The sequence below is a fragment of the Benincasa hispida genome, chromosome 3, assembly GCF_009727055.1.
Source record: "Benincasa hispida cultivar B227 chromosome 3, ASM972705v1, whole genome shotgun sequence".
Lineage (NCBI taxonomy): Eukaryota > Viridiplantae > Streptophyta > Magnoliopsida > Cucurbitales > Cucurbitaceae > Benincasa > Benincasa hispida.
In genome coordinates, this window is record NC_052351.1 from 26,175,066 (window position 1) to 26,183,294 (window position 8,229).

The following is an 8,229-nucleotide window of genomic DNA, read 5'->3' on the forward strand; positions in this document are numbered from 1 at the left end:
ACTTTCATATTCCATTTTTCTGTCTACTTCCGTTTCCTCCGTGAATCACTTTCTCCATGATGTCTTCTTAATCCCCTGGTAGTTAATATGAATTAAATGAGTACTAACTTGTGTTAAAGAGATAATTGTGTTTAGGCTAAATCATGCTAGCCGGCATCTTCACCTATGAGAAGCAGAAGTTGAAAATGCTATTCTGATCTATTGAGAGAAGGTTTAGAAGAATGCATTAACTAAAGCGAGTAGTACTTCCAGACATGGTAGTAACCTTGCGTTCATTACGTCGTCTCCTAATTCACCACAGAAATGTGGAGTGCGGTTGATCACTGAGAGTGTACACCAAGAGAAAGCGGAATCGTACTTATAAATTCAACGCAGATTAAGAAACTTGCGCTGTTTATATTAGTTATTTTTCTCTTTCTGTTTGTACATAAGACTTGCCGCCGCATTCCATGTTCTTTGCATAACCTTCACAGCCAGCCTGGACCCCAGTATCTTGTATCATGAAGCCTGTATCTTATATCATCTAGCTTAGGTTTACTGTACTTATTTTATTATCGCATTTTACTACTTTCCTTTACTTTACCGCAATTTTATATACTTGTACAAACACTCTTTAAAGATTGAAAAACATGGTCGCATATACCACGAACATACCATAATAACCTCAAACAATCCCTGTGTTCGACCTCAGATCACACCGAGAAACTTGCGATGGAATTACACTTGGTTCCAACGTAAGGAAACTTGTGACAACGCAAGGCATACTACAAGAATATTCATATCTAGAAGTAGTATTACATATTTGTCCACATGCTTAAAGATGTAAAATTTGCATCAGTGCATTGTTTAATAAGATCATTTTTTTGTGTTACACTTCCAGCCAGTCATTTCTTTTCCTTTCTTTTCCTATATTGTACCGTATGACATTTTGAATTAAGGAATTAATACAATTTGTTTTCAATGAATTTCTCTGTTCCTTCAACTCCATCTCCATCTTCTTTGCTTAGCATCTTTACTTTCATTGCAACACTTAGTGAGATTGCTTGGATGTTGCATACTTAGTCATGTGGATTAGGGATATGAAACATGTAGCAACCTACCAAGAGGTATATGTTGCATGAGTGCGTGAGTAACCTTATTTGCTTAGTGTGAAGTTGCGGCAATGCCTGTCTATAGGCTAACACATTGCTTGTCTATGAGTAAAGTCAGCAACAACCAACTGCCCGAGAGGGTAAGTGGTTGGTCGCATTAAGCGATGCATGCATTGTCCATTAAAGATAGGAGTAATCTTGAGTCAACCAAGTTCATGCGTTTGTCTTGTTTTATTTTGTGCCCAACACCCCTTTAAAGCTACTAGAGAGAGAATCTAAAGAAAGAACCTAATGACTCGAGAGAGCTAAGTTAGAATTTAGACTCGAGAGAGCAAGATTAGATCAGCATAAGCAAGAGATAGAGACTTAGAGATAAGCTTTGTTTGTCAACACTGCATCACATGCACCCTAGGAATAGGTATGATATTATGTGGTCGCATATTTGTGTGGATATCATCTTGTCATCGCATAAATAGGAATAGAGGCTTATGTGTAGGCCCTGTAGACTTAGTGCATATATCGCATGCGTTCTAGCATTAGAAGCCATAGCATTCGCACCGAGAGGTGGTTTACAGTATGTGGGTTGCATGATCGCATGGCTTGCGTTGACTAAGGTTGCCCTTGCGATCACTCTTAAGTATTGCAATGAAAACATCTCTGCATTTTATCTATTTTTCCCATTCATTTATTTCATGTCAAGAGTTATCGTATCTCTACCTCTCATGCATATTCTCATTGCGTTGTCTGTTAGATAGGAGTAGGAGTAGGATTTTCTTAGCAACATCACCTTCATTCTTTTATTTATATCGCCGCATGCACATCACCGCAAACATATAGTTACAAGTCCCGACCTCAGATTACCCAAGAAACTTGCGTTGGAATTATACTGGGTCCAGGACAAGAAAACATGTGGCAGGACGCATGGTCATCGCATACATTCATTAACGCAATATCATTCCAACGCATGACCATCGACGCATGACTATCAATGCATATCTTAGGAACATGCATCGTATACCGCATCCACGGGATTTTGGTTGTCGAGTAAAATTGACTTCTAATTTCCCGCCATCAGTCGCGTATCGCACACCTCTCGGTGGTCAGCCACATGCTTATATCTCTATAACGCATGGTTGCGTTAAGCATAAGATTATTTCTATCTCTAGGAACACTGCTTACTTTGCTTAGCAAGTTCCACTACTTACCCTTTCGGGCAGTTGGTTATAGCCACTCAGCTCATAGACAAGCATTGTGATAGCCTCGCATGCAAAGAGGATTGACCCACTATACTCGCGCAACGCACACCTCTTGGTGATTCGCTACATGCGTCCTATCTCTAGGCCGCATGATTGAGTATGTGATAGCTCTTGCAATCTACACTTAACTCATTGCAATGAAATTTAAAGATGATAAAGTAGAAGAAGATGATGAACATGGTGTTGAAGGAACTAAAGAAATACATTGATTACAAAATGTATTAATGTCTTAAGCCAAAATGTAATACAATACAGAGGTAAAAAGATATATGGAGGGCTAGACATAGGCAATCTCTTGCTTCCATTAGATGTATGTCAAGGCTGCCGGTGGAGCCATGGATGGGTGGTGGAGTAGTCTCTCTCTCGATCTCTATCTCTAGCGAAGCTTCGATCGTCACCCGAAAAGGGTTGTGGGAATGAAGAATTCTCAAAGACTGTCTGCTCATGCTCTTATCTGTGATCACAAGAATCTGCCTAAGGTGGAGACTTGGATGCCTTGAATTTGGGCTCCAAGGCTCTATTTATATAGCTCAAATCCCATGTTGAATCTCTGCCATCCTTGTCGCGGTGGGTGAAATGTCATCATGTCCTTATCTCTTTGACAATCCCGAGGTATGCGTCATGATTGCGTCTTCTGAAGTATCAACGCATCCCACCCACTTTGCGATCATCCTCCTATCATGGCTATCACTCTGTAATTGCATCATTTCATGCGACGAACTTGTCTTCATGAAAATCAATGCATGTGATCTATTCCTGTAATAACTACAAAAATAGACATTTTGACGCAAGATAATGCATGATATAAGGTTAGCAGGAATTTTCAATGTTGATCGATGCAAGCTCATTTTTCCACATGAATTCTTATCAATATCAATATATAATCTGCTCATCAACCCTCATAATTCAAGTAAAAGGCTATAATAGCTTGTATTTCTACAAATTATCATCTATGCCTTTTGAAAACCCTATTAATTAATAATTAAGGCATTCTCTCAAAAAAGATACCTTCCATTCTCTTGTCTCCGACGATTAACCTATTCCAGAGCATTCTGGTGATTAGCCTATCATGCACTACTCAAAGTCTTCGTTGTCTGTAGTGGAGGTTACTGTAAAGAGATCCTTGTACCAGTGAAGATTGCTTCCAGTGATCCGAAAATCCAAAATTTAAAAAAAAAAACATCGATTTATTCCAACACTCCGGATAGGCGAAAGGATCTATATCTATCCCAACTTCCTTTCAATCCACGTCGGCAAATTGAGGCTTTCTCTATTGGGAGTCATCAAAGCAACAGTGTTTGTCACGCAAATACATTATATTATTTGAAATTGAACAAAAGTCCATTTTGTAACTTCTGAAGGACAACTTACATTTAGGCGTATCTTTGAACATTTATGTACTTGTTGGGTTTGTTTCGATACAAGTATATTAAAATACCCAAATCCTGAAATGTAAACTAGTCTTACAGCACTTCTATAATCCAAAATTGTTTCTCATATAGTTTGAAAGAAATAATGTTCAAAATGCAATATTTATTGCATGTCCTAAGCAAAGCTTGGCAACAGTGTGTAACTTTTAAATGATGTGACTATGTCTAATAAAATACTCGTCATTAATTGACCAACTCCAACAAATCAAATTTCTCCTATTACTTGACAATTTCTCTCAAAATTGTATTTAATGCTTGAGTTGGGTTATAACCCCATCTTTTTCAATTAGGCGCAATACAATAAACTCTTGTACAAATTATTATGATCTGATTATAATGTCTTGATAGACATACCTATTTGATTTAAACTTTAATCTAATTTCTTTTAAACATTTCAAAGAGAATGAGACTTGTGTTGCATTAGATGAAGATACTTATATACCAAATATTCATCAATCACATTGATAACACATTTATGATGTTAAGATGACTCTTACATTCTTCATATCATTTAGGTTAGAATACATTCTTTAGACCACTTAGGTTAGAATATGTAAGCTTAACAAGTTCTTTGGCCATTTATCTTTATCTAATAAGGTTTAATAACTCTCTTGTATGAAAGATAAGATCTTTACATAAGTAAAGTAGCTTAACTCTAATCTTTAGAGAATTACTTATAGTAGTCATTAAAATTGATAATAATCAACTTTAAATGCCAAAGAAAGGTATTTTAATGAGAAAATTTTGTCTTTTCGTTCTGGATTCATAAATCCTTAACCTCTTAGTATAGTAGTTAGACATGTTAACTTTTAACAAACAAATTTTATTTATTTAAGGCTGAACATATTTTCAAACAACTTTTGAAAATATGTTTTCTAAAACAATCCATACTCTATGAATTATGTAGTACTAAAATTAGGAGAAATTGAATTTCTCATATGGTGATAAAAGCACCATTTTCAACATAAATAAGTAATGACATTTTAATGTCTCCTACTATTTTAAATGAGATGAGCTTCCTAGTGCCAATTTGTAGAAGCTATTCTACATAATTAAATATTTTGGAAGATATACAATTTCATTGTACTAAAGAAAAATTTTGATAGTGAATCCATATCCATCTATCTTGGTTTGAATCTTTATTCTCGACCAAGAAGTCAATAAATCAACCTTTATTCTTATATTCTTCCATTTTAAGGTATTTCTAAAATTTCTCATAATACTACTTCTCGAGCTAACTTGGAAACAATTTCCTTATTAGCTTCAGTCACAGAAGTTATATTTTCTTAGACTATCATAATAGTTAATCTTGAGAGTATTTAAATAATTATCTAAATTAAACTTATATTGACTTTAACATCCTATATTGTTGTCTGATCCTTTATCCTCTAAGTTGGACATCTAATATGTCTATTAAAATATAAATATAAGTTCTCTCAACTTATGATTCATCAATCATATAATGAATTGGTAACAATATTTTGATAACGTTTCCAATTCAAAGACAACCTCAAAAAAATTACATTTCCACTTAGTGTCAATGACATTTTTCAAGTAGCATCCTTATCTATTTATTTGACTTGTATCAGTAATCAAAAATTAAAACATGTGAGAGAATAGACATAACTTTGAAATATATAAAATATGTTATTCGACGATATGTAATAAATTATCCATTCAAGTTCAGCATAGAAATTAAAAAAGTGAACCCTATAGATTTAATATAAATCTCATTCATATTAATTAATTATTTCTATTGCTATGATATTCCAGTGATTTAGAACAAATGCCACCGAAAGATGGTCAGTTATTCTTTCATTGGATTGAGACATTCTCAACCAATCATTACATCAAAATAACTCTTATTCCTATAACGATTAGTTACTATTTATTCAGTCAAAAAACCATTGACTTGCGTAATGATTTCTTGTAAGTGTGACCCTTCATTCTAGATGATCCTATAATTTCGCCCCGATAAGCCTGCCCAAGGGAAGGACAATAATGGTGTAAAAACTATAGTGACCCTATCCATTTGTGGAGTTTACCTTGATATTAACTCCATGCAAACACCTTCCGAAAGGAGGACGTGCCTAAGGCAACACGAGGCCGAGCATGAAGTCTTACATTATCCACCAATGAAGAAGACCATAGTATATGTTGACAAATGTCATTCTCCCACTTACTATAAATACTGTAACATCCAAACCTTCACAGTATTCCTTGGGTGGAGAGAAGAACTCAGAATTCAAGCCCTGGAAGGAAAAAGTTTGACTAATTACCTAATCTATACCTTGGAGAAAGAAAAGTTTCTAAGTGTTGGAGGCATAATAATTTGGAGTCAAAAATTTGGTTGTCCAAAATACGCTATGAGAATAAAAGTTGGATTCATAGCATAAGAGAAAATGGAAAATCTTGACTAATTTCAACTCATAGTGTAGTTGAGGAAGTAGGTCATAGCATAGGTAAAAAGTCATAGCATAGTTGATAGCATAGTTGACCATGTCATAGCATAGTAAGCCAAAGCATAGCAAGTTGGACACATAGTAGGTGCATCCTAAGGGTGACTTTGGATAACTTTGGATGCTTAGGGGATGTTGAAAACTATGCTATGAGAAAAAAAAATACTATGCCATGATTATAAGGAGATATGCTACGAGCATAAGAGACTATGATGTGAGCATGAGGGGCTATGCTATGAGAAGCTATGTTGTGAGTATTAGAAGCTATGTTGTGAGCTTGAAGAGCCATGATTTGAGGTTAGGGACAAGATGAAAGCATGGGAAAAGATTTGGTTAAGTGTTGAGTGAACTTTGGGTTGAACTATGCACCATCAAGAGAGGAAGTTAGAGTTGGATGCATAGAAGAAGATTGGTGGGTGCATAAGGTATTCAAGGGAGAGGAGTGGGCTAAGTGTTGGACAATAAAAGACATTAGAAGTGGAGAAAACCCAAAAGATTGGAGTATTGGATGCATAGATGGAGAAGAGGACGCATAAAAGTCCATATGGACGCATATTTGGAGGTGAAGTGAGACAAAGAGGAATGCCTTGAGCTCAAAGGAGAAAGCATGCTTTGAGAAGAAGATAGAAACCAAGGAATAATGAAGGGAGGAAGAGTTGGACGCATAGTGCAAGGGTTGGACGCATGGGTGGATTTTGGGGATTCCCTTTTGGGTCTATGAAAAGCTAGATGAAAACATGAGACAACCCTTTGGAAAGAGTTACACCAAGGAAGTCCAGTTGCCCTAGTTGGATGCATACCTAGAGGGGAGGGTATAAGTTGGACGCATATCCATGCTATGAGCCAAAGAGGGAAGCTATGCTATGAAAGGGAATCAAGTTGGTAGCATAATTAAGAAACCCTACGTCCAAACCTAGGGAACCATGCATTCAAACACTATGCGGGCACATAGAGAGTGATGTTGGATGCATATAAGGTGGTTGGTGAGGCAACCATGTGCTCAACATAAGCTACCATTGACTTGAGTAAATTTGGGGAGCAAAGTCAGATTGACAGCAAAGTGGAGTACGTGGCTCAACCAAGTGAAATCTTGGTCGAGCCAAGAATGAGGTGGGAGCAAAGAAGGATATCAAAAGGTCGAAATTCCACTTCAAGGGTAGCTATGAATTGGCCTATACATGGTATGGACACTTAAGCTTTTCATACAAGTAGAAGGTGTCAAGGGTGTTGTGTTGGTCGTTGCATGTTGTCGACACATAGGGTTCCCATGCACTTTAGGCGTAATGCATTGAGGGCATAGGATGAGTGACAAGGACACTTCTAAAGTCCTATAAATACCCCGGAAAGGTTTCATTTCATTCGCGGGGAAGCCTACCCTACGCGCAATGGTTGTTCATCAGTTTTTTAGGGCCTAGTTTCATATCAGTTGGAGTTGGCTCGAGATCTAGGAAGAAACTAGGGGAAATCAGGGAATTTGGAGAAGAAGGGAGATCCCTACTAACAAACTGTGAGTGGTATTCTCTAAAGGTTTCTTGTGATTTTTATAGTTATAGATGTATGTGTAGCTTGTTATGATGATGAGAACATGCAGCATGGGATGGTCAGGGGGTCAGAGGACCAAGTTTCTGAGCCTGTGAGGGGAACCTCATAAGGGATGGTCGGAGGACTAACGGGTCTAGCTTTTGAGCCTATAAGAGGGGTATCCATGTGCACATAGTAAAAAGAGGAATATGTTTAATTATCTATCATGTGTGTAGGTAAAACAGGGAACGAACTCATTCAAGCTTGAGGTTTGAGTAATAACCTCGTTATGTGGAGATGTTGATTGAGCTATTTGTTTCTTAAGGTTGAAAGAGACCCTGTAAGTTGTTTATCATTCACTGGGCTTCTAACTTGACTTTTCCTTTATATTTTTCTTTTGCAGGTAGTAGAAGATTCCAGGTTGCTACAAGAAGATGAGGCTTGCCACAAGTTAAATTTTTGTTATAGTAGT